The sequence below is a fragment of the Myotis brandtii genome, unplaced genomic scaffold, assembly GCF_000412655.1.
Source record: "Myotis brandtii unplaced genomic scaffold, ASM41265v1 scaffold704, whole genome shotgun sequence".
Classification (NCBI taxonomy): Eukaryota; Metazoa; Chordata; class Mammalia; order Chiroptera; family Vespertilionidae; genus Myotis; species Myotis brandtii.
In genome coordinates, this window is record NW_005370762.1 from 1,131,491 (window position 1) to 1,143,353 (window position 11,863).

General features: G+C 40.1%; 1 long non-coding RNA gene across 1 annotated transcript; it reads left to right on the forward strand.

Annotated features, from left to right (window-relative positions):
• The first annotated feature begins 297 nt into the window (after positions 1 to 297).
• Positions 298 to 11,547, forward strand: LOC106724076. The gene is made up of 4 exons (XR_001359831.1): positions 298 to 607; positions 693 to 815; positions 5,253 to 5,455; positions 11,020 to 11,547. It is a non-coding gene; the product is annotated as an uncharacterized LOC106724076 (long non-coding RNA).
• The last annotated feature ends 316 nt before the right edge of the window (positions 11,548 to 11,863 follow it).

The following is an 11,863-nucleotide window of genomic DNA, read 5'->3' on the forward strand; positions in this document are numbered from 1 at the left end:
GCCCTTGACCGGGAATTGAACCTGAGACCTTTCAGTATGTGGGCCGACACTCTAACCATCAAGCCACCTACCAGAGCAAGTCTAATTTTTCTATTTTTCTTTTATGGTTTGTGCATTTTGTATACCTACCTCAGGGTTTCATATATTCTGTGAGCTTTTAATTTTACCTTTTATACTGAGATCTGTCATCCATTTCAAGTTAATTTTTGTATATGGTATAAAGTAAGGGTTAGTATGGAAATTATTTGAGTGTCTATTATATAAATAAATGTCCCAAGACATGTAATTATTGCCATTTTAATAACGAGGAAAACAGATCTCCGAAAGATTAAGCAACTTGCTCAAATCATCCAACCAAGATTCAAGCCCATGCTTTCCCAGTGCCAAAGCCCGTGTTCTCCCTACCATGTTATGCTGGCACTGTGTCTTCAACTTTGAACTGGAATCCACATAAGCAGTGTCCAGCTGTAACCTGTGAAGAGGATATAAAAATATGAGATGCTACTGCCATTCTGAGGGCATTCATGTATCAAACCCTGCCTTAGGGTATGAACCACATGGATGTTGAGAACCAGGGCAGGGGTTGCACGTCGGCCAGCTTGCTTAGGTCTGTATCTCAGAAGCTATAAATACAACTCTTACGGTGCTCTCTTGGCAAGAAGCCTAATTCTGAATTCTTTTCCATTTTACAGTTGGTCCATCAGGAATATGAAGTTAAGTGCCTGTCCATATAGACAATTAATCCTTAGAGCACCCGGCTGGATGGCTGAGTTCCACTGTGTTTGGTTTGAGTTTTTATTTTTGGAACACAAATAGTGAGTCAGCCTCCCTTCTCTCCCTCTCTCTTCCTTACTACCCCTTCTGGGTTCTCTTAGATGCTGTGGTCACACTAGGTAAATAGTCTTTTCCCTAAAACGTCCTTTGAACCATGACAAAGTAAGGGGAGAGAAGTCCCCTGCCCTCTGTTGCTCAGTGTGCCTCCCCCGCTTTAAAAGAAAGGTCTATTTAAGGCCATTCACTTTTGCCATTTTCGAAGTCTCTGAGTCTTACTTAGCCAGGACTATTTTATTTCTTTAAAAAAAAAAAATGAGGGAGGGAATGTGAAGATAACAGCTATACCTCTCTGTTCTTGCTTTTCAACAGTGTAGCGTTGGTAAATTCACTCCCTTCCTTTCCTTTTGTGAGGCAGTGTAGTGTTGGGGGAAGAGCATGAGGCTTTGGAGTAAGAAGTTTATAGGTTTGAATCCCAGATCCAATATTTACATAGCCAGCAAATCATTCAGTCTCCATGAGGTTCAACTTCCTTTTCCTTTTTGTAAAATGGGAATGACATGTACCTAAGGGTTTGTCATAGAATGTCTATACCGTGCCTGGCATATATATGTGCTTCTGTCATCTCTTCCTGTTACCTTTTGTTCTCTCTCTGAAGAGTAAGGACATGGGATACTCATAAAAAGTCTAAATAGGGGGAGTTTTGAGTTTTATAAATGGTGGTTTTTTTTTAGTTCAGAGCCCTATTTAAGGTACCCTTAAAAAAGAGAAATGCTGCGTTCTCTTTGGCCGAGCTGGGCAGTCTAATTCAAAGCCCCACCATGGAGGGTGAAACATCCGAGTCATTCTGCCTGTTGTTTTCCTTGCTGCTGCCAAGTATATTGTCTTCGGTCTCTGGAAGCAAACTCTACTCTGATGTGATTATTTGCTAGTGAGAAGCTTATCTTATGGGCAGAAGTGTGAATTGGGAAAGGGTTGGAGGAAAAAAGACAACCTATCTGTCTAACACAGAGAGGGCCAAGTATAGGTTGATAGAAGGAGAGGGAAACCAAGTTTTCATATTTGAGAAGGTTATACCTCCATCTTCTGCAGTACAGCCCTGAAAAACTCCGATCTCTGTCCAGGTGGGATGAGGACACATCAGTGTCTCTTAGTGCCTTCTGGTTGCCATGCCTCACAATTGACCTTATTTTCCTCTTTGCACAAGAGCCTCCTTTGCATTTCAGCTGGGTAGGGGGCTGCCCTCTGCTTCCCCTTTGGCCACTAAGGATTCTGTGGTCTCCCCAGTCACCATGTTCAAACCTGTATACCCTTTGAGATACAGTTCAGGGCTTAGCTCTTCCAAGACGCCTGCCTTGACTACTCTGCCCAGTTTGATGGTTCCTTGGCCATCCTAAATCATTTAAGTAGCCTTGAGAATCTAAATCTGTGAATATTTAATGAGTACACACTGTGTGTTGGAGAAAGGGGATTGGTTACAGAGACAGATGAGAGGTAGGACCAGTGCCTAGCATTTAGACTTGACTATTTCTTGCTCCACTTTCCTCTCCTCAACCAGGTTCCTAGACCTCTTCAGGATTGCCTCAGCAGTCTAGTGATTACTCACACTAACCTGCATCTCTGCTAGTACATAAATGTTCAAATTTTGTTTCGGTTTCCCAGGCTTCATACTGTCTCTACAATTTTGGATGCAGTTTATTTTACTTAACATTACAAATTTAAAAATGCTTATTATAAACTTTGAGGATAATTTAATGTCTGCAAATATAACTCACTCACTGAAACACTTTATACTGCCAGAACATTGGAGCCTTAGTTTTCCTAAATAAGGAAATGGGCTTCCATGAATCATTAAAACTCCTGCGTCAGGCTTGTTTTATGCAGGTTACCACTTAGGCCTAAAATTCTGTTTTCCCCTCTCCAACTGTATACAGACTATTTTGACTCTCCAACAAAAAAGATGAGAAATTTAGTCTTGTTTATCTTAAGGTATATGTTATATGGCTGAAGAACATTTACATTCAGATCTGTAAAATCAGTCTTAAGTTTTACCTATGGATTAATTCTAAGAATAAATAACTACTAATTGTTCTTTGCAGTGTTACAGTTGTATAAATGTGCATAGCAGAGTTGGTGAAGAAAATAAAGATCTATGATACTAAGCCTGTGACATTTAAGAAGAATATTTTAAGCATCAGGATCAAATAGGAAATTCTGTTTCTATATTCTATCATTTGCCACATTTTCTTTGCTTCATATTTATACCTTGTCTTTGCTTTTTGTTTTCCTTGGAGTTTGTAATTGCCTTTTTTTCCTGATTAAGGAAAGAAGCATCTGCTTTTACCTTATGACTGACTTCATTTAGCTTCTTAGCCATAATGTTCATTGTAGGGAAATGACTTTCATCATGACACATTCTTCTCTTAAGTCCACAGAGTTCCTGCTCTAATTTATAGTCCTGCTACCCTTTCATTGAATTCCTGAGTTAAACCTCCTTTCTTGTACCCCATGTTGTCCTCTTTCTTAAAATCCTTTTTAATTTTGCTGTAAAGCATACTTGGTAATTTTTTTTAAAAGAACGCATGGAGCCGAACCTGTTTGGCTCAGTGGATAGAGCATCGGCCTGCGGCTCTCCCTTCTTCTCTGTAAAAAATCAATAAAAATATATTTTTTTAAAAAAAGAACGCATGGAAGTAAACTAGGTCCTTGCAGATCTAAAAGGTTTATTTAGCCCAGCTGTTTTTTAGACAGTCCTTCAATTAATCACCTTGATTTCTGCTCCTCTTCCTGACCTTGCTCTACTTATTCTCTAATTCTATACTGTCAATCACAGTAGCCACTAGCCACAGGTGAGCTGTCAAGTGCTTGAAATCTCTCTCATCTGAATTTCGATATGCAGTAAATGTGAAATACACACCAGATTTTCAAAAAGAAAAACAGTATTTTTATATTGATTTTATGTTGAAATGATAATATTTTGGATATATTATTAAAATTAATTTCACCTGTTTCTTTTTACTTTTTAAATGTAAACAGAAACTTTTAAATTATATATGTGACTCACATTACATTTCTATTGGACAGTCTTTTCTCATCCCCAACATGGCCCCTTCCGGGCCTTCTCAAGGAGCAGCATTAGCTCCTGCCTGCAGCCAGTCCCGGGTTCTTTCACCTGGCTCCCTTCATTGGGTTGTCTGTAGATGCATCTATGTTGTCATACAACTACATTGGGAAGTAGGGTGGAGGGTGTACACTGACCAGTATAATCTCATCTACTTCCTATCTTTTGAAAAGTGTTTAAATTTCTGGTCTGTTCCTTTTTCCCTTTTTTCCTCTCTCCCCACCCTAACCACAGGTATTAAATTAGTCTTCTTTGTTCTGCTTTGTCACATCTTTAGGATTTAGGAGGGAGGAGAAGTAAAGATATTTTTATTCTGTCAATTGGGAAACAGAAGAATTGACTGATTTTTATCACTATTTTGAACAACAGTACAGTGGTCATCTTTATGCATAAGTCTGTCTGTATCTCTAGATATTTTCTTAAGATAGTTTCTGGTTCAGATTATATGACTTTCTTTATGGCTCTTGATATACATATCGACAAGTGTATTCCAAAAAAAGATACCAATTTATGTTCTCTGTGGGTTGTTCGATAAAAGATGGGAGCAGTTATCCGAAAGGTGCCAGATTCCATCTGAATCCTCTTATGTGGGCCTTTTATCTCAGCTTCCATGGAAAGCGTGTCCTCTTTTCTGAATCACTTAACTTTTATGAGCCTTCATTTTCTTATTTGTAAAGTAGCAATAATCATGTCTTAAAGTAATGTGCATAATAACTCGCTGAAGGCAATATTTCCATTAATTCATTTTGGCAAGTGTTTGAGAGTCTCCTACTTATACTGAGTACATGTGCTACAGAAGGAACTATGGGGGGTGTCCAAATGATATAGACTGTGGCCTCAAAACAGATTTCTAATGAAGAGACTAGAGCGGGAAATAAGACACACTCATAAGAAACTGTCTCTTTGTGACTTGTAATGAGGTAGATCCGTGACATTAAAGGGGTTTAGATGGAAAAGGGTTTGCACTCCACTTAAAAGATAAAAGAAGACAGCCTAGAAGAGGTGGCATTTAAGGTAGGCCTTGAAGGAGGAGTATAATTTCAACGTAGTTGGGAAGTAGGATGGAGGGTGTATGAGGTGTGAGAAAGGCACAGGAGTGAGTTCGAGACAGAAAGTTGATAATGTTCACTAAGGTATTGGCAAAAGGTAAGGAAAACAAACATTTTTGTTTCTCTGAGTATACTTATTTTCATGTGCCAAACAATAAGGTACTTTCTGTATTTATTTCTGCTGTGCTTCAATAGGGAAGGCGGGGAGAAATCATCTTACTCAGTTTGGGCTCTGGCCAGAACTGAGTAGGCGAAGTTTGTCCATAGGGACAAGAACATAATATATTTACACTGGCCCTTCTCTCCCACAGAGGTCGGAAATTCTGAGGCATTTTTAAATAGTTCTGAGCCTGTGACACATTACACTCATCCCACCAAATGATAACTTGCATCAGAAATATTGAGATGTGGCCAGAGAAAGAAGATTCCCGAAGAGAAGAATAACTTAGACAAAGGATGGGCTGCCAATAGAGAGAGGAAAGGGAGGGGATTAGACCTTTGGTGTCATGAAAAGGTGAGGAATTTTGTGAAACAAGATAAGGATTGTGCTTTTGATCCATCTTTCTGGCCTTTCCTTCTGGGAGTTCACTACCCTCTGTTCTCTGACAATCTAGAACCATTCTGGTCACCCACCTCCCTCCCTCCCAAGTACTATACCCAAAATTTTTTCATCCTCAGCAACATTCAGGATTCTCTTTTTTGTTGCCTATAAAATGGAGCCAAATTCCTATGCCTGGCTCTCAGGGCACTCCCAGTCCCTCTGGAAGCTGTGATATATATATCCCATATTCAAAGGCTATTAAATCGTGTTGTTTACCCATATCTTCAGAAAAAAATCACTTCTACTGTCGTGGTAAATAACCTGCTTCCCTATTTATAATGGTCTGGCCCTCTAGCAACTTCAGTGCAAAATTATAGCTAATTTGCCCACAAACTTCAGCTGGTCATAATAATCTGGCCACTCAGTGTATATTTAACACCTTACTTTACATTGTACCACAGTCCCTAACCTTGAGTCTGTGGCTTAATGTCTCTCATACACTTCTTCTAACACCAGCATCTTGTTCATTTATTTTATTTACTTAAACATTTATTGAATGCCTGTTATATGTCATTTCTTCAGTGAACTTTTATTAAGCAACTGCTATGTTCTAGGCCTTATTTTAGAGCCTGTGAATAGAGTCATAGGAAAGGGGATAATGTTGGTAAACTAGAGGCCCAGTGCACGAAAATTCTTGCACTCGGTGGTGGTTGGGGGGGGGGGGCCTCAGCCCGGCCTGGCCCTCTTGCAGTCCAGAACTCCTCAGGGGATGTCCACCTGCTGGCTTAGGCCTGCTCCCTGAGAGATCGGGCCTAAGCTGGCAGTCAGACATCCCTCTGGCAGCCTGGGAGCCTTCAGGGGATGTCCACCTGCCAGTTTAGGGCCTAAGCCAGCAGTCAGACATCCTTAGCACTGCCAAGGAGGCAGGAGAGACTCCCGCCACCTTCCACTGTGCTTGCACCTGTCAGCCCAGCTTGTGGCTGAGTGGAGCTCCCCCTGTGGGAGCACACTGACCGCCAGGGGGCAACTCCTGCGTTGAGTGTCATAGCGACCAGTAGTTTTGCCATTAGGGTCAATTTACATATTGCCCTTTTATTATATAGGATGGGAAAAGATCATGAGATATATTTGGAGAAATCATAGAGCACACTGTACTAAATTAGGTGTGACAGGAGGTGCCCATGTAGTCCCCTCAAGTAATCATTGCCTTTTGTATATGCTTGGCTAGATAACACTGGGATCAAGACTCAGGTATTGTTTAGGTTCGATTCAAACACATTGCCAGACGGAGATGATGGATGCAGCAACCATCATGGTCCTGAACTAGAGCCACCAGCTCCACGATGCGGATGGTTTCTTAAAAAGATATGACTTACTGCCTGTTCCAATTCATCTTGTCAAAATGGTCAACAGTTTCATTCTGGTTATACCTATCAGCACGATTGGACTCTGTCGGCTGGGGTCCTTTTCTTTAAATGGTGACTCCCAAAGAGCAAGACACTCAGAATCTGCCACTCGCTTACCTACCGTATTGGCTCAGTTCCCACTCCCTAAATGAGCCTGCCCTTTGCTGCCTCGGTGCCTCTCATTACTCATCAGTGTGGTGGGAACAGAGATGATCTGGAGCTAGATCTGGGTTCGAGACCTAGATTCACCTCTTGTCTGTATCCTTGGACAAATTTCCTAGGCTGGCTAAAGGTTTTTGAGAATAATAATACCTGCCCTTCCCAGTGTGGTTTGTTATAAGGTGTAGATGAGAATTTGTGCTAAAGTACTTAGCACGGTAGCTGTCAGATGGTAAGTACTCTTTTCTGTCTACCTCTCCTGGGGGGTTTCCTTTTAATCCTCCCCCTTCTCTATTTGTTAAAATCTGTCCATCCTTATTTAGCTTCTATGTCATCGACAGTGAAGCTTTTCCAGGATTCCCAGATGCGAGAGATTTCTGTTTTCCCTGTTGCAAATGCTCTATTTGTGGGATTTTAGACTTTTGAAGAAAACGGTCTAAGTAGCAGGGGGACTGGCACAGGAAAGTATAGAAATCTGAACAAAATAGCACTATATTTGGAAGCAAGAACATCAGGGTCAATGAGAAACCGTATGCAAATGGTATAAGTAAGGGTGTTTTGCTATTCAATGTAAGATGTTTGATTCTCAGCCTATCTCATTCCAGTAGGCCAAATATGAAGGTTGACTAGTTCCTGGTATTAACTATAAAAAGGGGGCCACTCACTCCTCTGTATTCAGTGAGAGCCAGGTATCCAATCTTCCAGATAGTCCTGTACTTTTAGAATTTGATGTTATGTTTTGATCAGAATTGGGCATTCAGTCTATAGATTTTTCTAGGAAGACCTTGCTTGGTTAGCAGAATAGGATGCATCCAGAATGACATCAGTCTGGCAAGCTTTAAAGGAAACAACCCAAGATAGCCAACACAACTGCTGTTTCTTTTATTTACCATTTTATACCTGGTACCATCAGGAAGTTACATTTAAAAACAATTTTCACTTAAAAAAAATCCCATAGTCAAAAAAAGCACTGATTCGCTGTGAAGCCGGAAAGATTCATTCATGGGAGCTGATTGTTCATATTTGTAGAATTTAGAATTTTTAGATGGAAGGGGCCTTAAAGTTGAATAGGGTCTTCAAAAGGAAACAAAAGGCTCTTCCTTTCTGCATGAACAGAGTTCATTCACAAGACAGTGTTTCTTGATCTACGAGGAGTGATTTCAGACAATTAGCTAATTGGTTGAGGGAGGTGACCTATCAGCTTTGCAGAAAGGATGTGTGCTCTTAGGGATACACATAAAGAATATATCTTAAGCTTTCCCTGACAGCCAAAAGGAGCCCCATTAATCCTCCTATGTAATGGCCAGTCATAACCACAGAGAAGGAGTATATTTCACTGGAGAGTAAAGCTATGCAAACCCCAGCAGCTGCCAACAGCCGGTCACTGTCACCATTAGCTCAGTGTTGTTTTAGGCTTTGAAATATTTCTGAATGATCTTCCAATTTGCTCTATTTTAAGGGGATAAGTGACCCTCCAGAAACAGTCTACTGCTTATTTTTAAGTGTTATCAGCTGCTTAGTTCATTGAAATGATACTTGTCTTATTGTATAGAAAACAAGAGCATAACTCATTTGTAGCCATCTTGAAAGTCCAAATGGATGCACACAAAAAGGGGTGGGGTGTTTCTGTAGGCAAATGTTAACTTTTCTCTGGATTTCAAATGTGAAATAAATTTAAAATGAAAGAAAAGGGTCATAGACTTGTCAAGAAGTGAATCAGGGAAAGGTAACTGATACATCAATATGTTGAATCTCTTTGCCCCTAGACTGAGAGCCAGTGAAATTGGTGTCATTGTTTTTTTGAACATATTATTAAGATGTACTCAAACTATAAAGTTTTATGATGAAAATGGCTGTGATCATCATCGGATGTCTAGTTCCTACAGCCAAAATAACCACAGGACTGGTCATTAAGAGACAAGTTTTCATAGCACTGAGTGCACCCTTATTAGGATAGTGGTTAAGAGGGCATTGGACATGGCTTGAATTGTTTCTATTACCTACCTACTTTATAACCGTGGCTAAGCACATGCTAAGTATCTATATCAGGAATATTTTCATTTATTAAACTGACTGACACTGGTTTAAATACATTACATTACATTACAAGAAGTCTAGGATAAGCACTTGCTGCCTTTGGTTTAGAGACTCAGTGTTACAATCAAGGATGCTTAATCTTTATGTCTTCCCATTCAGCCATCCATCACATACTGGTTTTCAACCTCAGGGTAAAAGGAAATCAAATGCTTTCCCAAGAGTCCCCAGCAGATTTCTGGTTATGTCTTATTGTCCAGAACTGTGAAACACAGTTGAATACTTCCAGTTTGAAGGAAGACTAGGGAAGTAAATGTTATGATTTTCTAGACTCTATAATGAGGCAGATTGGCACAACATTCAGTTAATGATGATGATGGTGACAAAGCACCTTGTGCTCTCCTGAAAATTCAAGTGATTGATAGTTTACATTTTATACTTTATGAGGTACTTTTACTAACATGCATAAGGAGTTTGTTGGTAGTTATTGTTGTTGTTGCATGTTTAGAAGTTCTTTGATGATTGATCCAACAAAGAAAAGCCAACTAGGAAGGAGAGCATAGTTTAAGCCTTCACATATTTTTTTTGGCCCAACTCGGGTCTATTGCTTACAAAACCTTCCTAGACCACCCAGAACCAAAGCTCACTGCTCTAAACTAATATCACTTATGACATAATATTTATTTGCTACTTTATGCTTTAAAAATACTCATGGCTTCTTAGCTAGGTTTGGAGCTCCTTAATCTCAGTCTCCATAGAAATGCCCTCTGGAATGTAGAGAGCTCAGTGTTATTCATTTATTAACAGAACATTTTCTGTTTCTCATTATTAGCTGAATTTGAGGTAGTTTAGGGATGGGGAGTGATTACAATGATGCTTTTTTTTATGGGGAAAGAATTTTGTTTTATTTTGCTTAAAGCTTCATCTTTTTTCAAACTTTCCCCTTATGGCTCTTTTCCTCCTAAGAGAGTAGGATGTCAAGGGGTGAAGTATATCATTCCTTTTTTATTACTCCCCAGCCTCTTCGTAAATAAGCTTAACTCGGACTTAGCTGTGAGGAATTCAGCCGTCATTTGTATAGAGCAAAAACGCCTGCCCCCTCACTGACATCTATTAAGACTTCACTCAAGAGGAAACCCTTGCATTGTAGCATCATTGGTGCCTTTTGGACACTCTGCCACTCTTCTTATGTCTTTTTGGAGGATTGACTTAAGAGGCCAATAGTATTGGGTAAGGACATCAAACCCATTGACTGATATCTACAATGAGGTGTAAACAAGTATCTGATATTTTGCTGAGACCAAATGCTAAGAATCTGTAGGGATTTTTGGAACTTGAAGATATTAGATGACCATTTACCAAGGAGTCTTTAGTTGCAAAGCCAGTTGGAGAATCCTATTTCCCAGTCCAAGGTTCTTTCAACATCATTCTCTGCTAATGTTAGAGTCTTCAGAAGTCCATTGTAGAATGTAGATGTCAGAGTAATCACAGTCAGATTTCTGAGCGGTTGAATCCAGTAGGTCTCTTTTCTTTACTATGACTCTGCGACTTTAGAAATAGAGATGAGAGTAGTTTTGCTAGCATATTTTAGTATAATTTATATCCCTTTTAAAGTGACTAACCCAGTTTGTTTGTTTTGTTTCTCACTGCACAAGACCCAAGAATTTCCTAACATCGTGTTTCTCATACCCTTTGGCCATTTAGTTTTCCCACACTTTTAATTCCAGTTTTCACTGTTTGATGATGGTTGTTCTTTAGATATAGCAAATGTGGTACCTGTATTTCCAAGTTCTAAAATAGACTTTATGTGTAGACATTTGTAGACAAAACAAAACACAAAATCTTAATGATTAACTACTTACATTATAAAGCAGTTCACCATGGCTTGGGAGATCTGGAGGCCAGTTAATTATCTCCCCTTCCTTCTGATCTAAACAGTAGGAAGAAGAGGCAAATGGAGGTGAAGGTATCAACTCTACTCATGGCTGCCCAGTGGTTCCTAAAGTACAGTCTAGAGATGTAAGTCTAGGAGTGCTCCATGCACTGAGTGAAATCTAAACCCCTCAGGACTATATACAATAAGAAGAGAGGAAGCTAAGGATGAAATCCTGAGGATTGTAGTTCTTAAAAGGATCCTCATGAAGACTGACAAGGAGCACAGAGTTGCAGGAAGTTATGGTGTCAGAAAATCCAAAGGATTTGGGAGCAGCATTTAGGAAAAGAAGGAGTGCCCGCCTGCCTCAAATGCTGCCAAGAAATCAGTGAAGGTGTGAGCCGCAACCACAAATGCATCCATGGGATTTTACAACAAAAGAAGTCTTAAAAAAAAAAAAACACCCACAAAACTTGCTGTTCTCCCATCCCAACCTCCCTAGAGTCTAATCACATAGGACCATCTACGTTTTGTTTTCCAGTGTACCTTCACATCTGGCTCCCATTGGGTATAAAAATATGACACTGAAAGATCTTTGGCCTCAAATTGTTCATTCTAAACCTTGAGGCACAACTTATGGTGTGTGTCTGTGTGTCTGAAGGATGATTGGTGATAAGATTTTTCCTTTGTAATCAGGGCCCAAAATTTCTGAGTGTGAGGACTGTAAACTGTGGACTAGGAGGAGGTACTGATGGGGCAGCAGGGGGATGAGTCCTTCAGAAGGTCCCAGGGTCCCAGGCAGCCCAGCACTGCCTCCTCCTGTTATTTGTAGGATAGGTCTCTGCTATGTGGGGGCTCTTGATCAGTGGTTGTTCTTTGCCAGAGGAGGAGGAATGCTGATATTGGGGA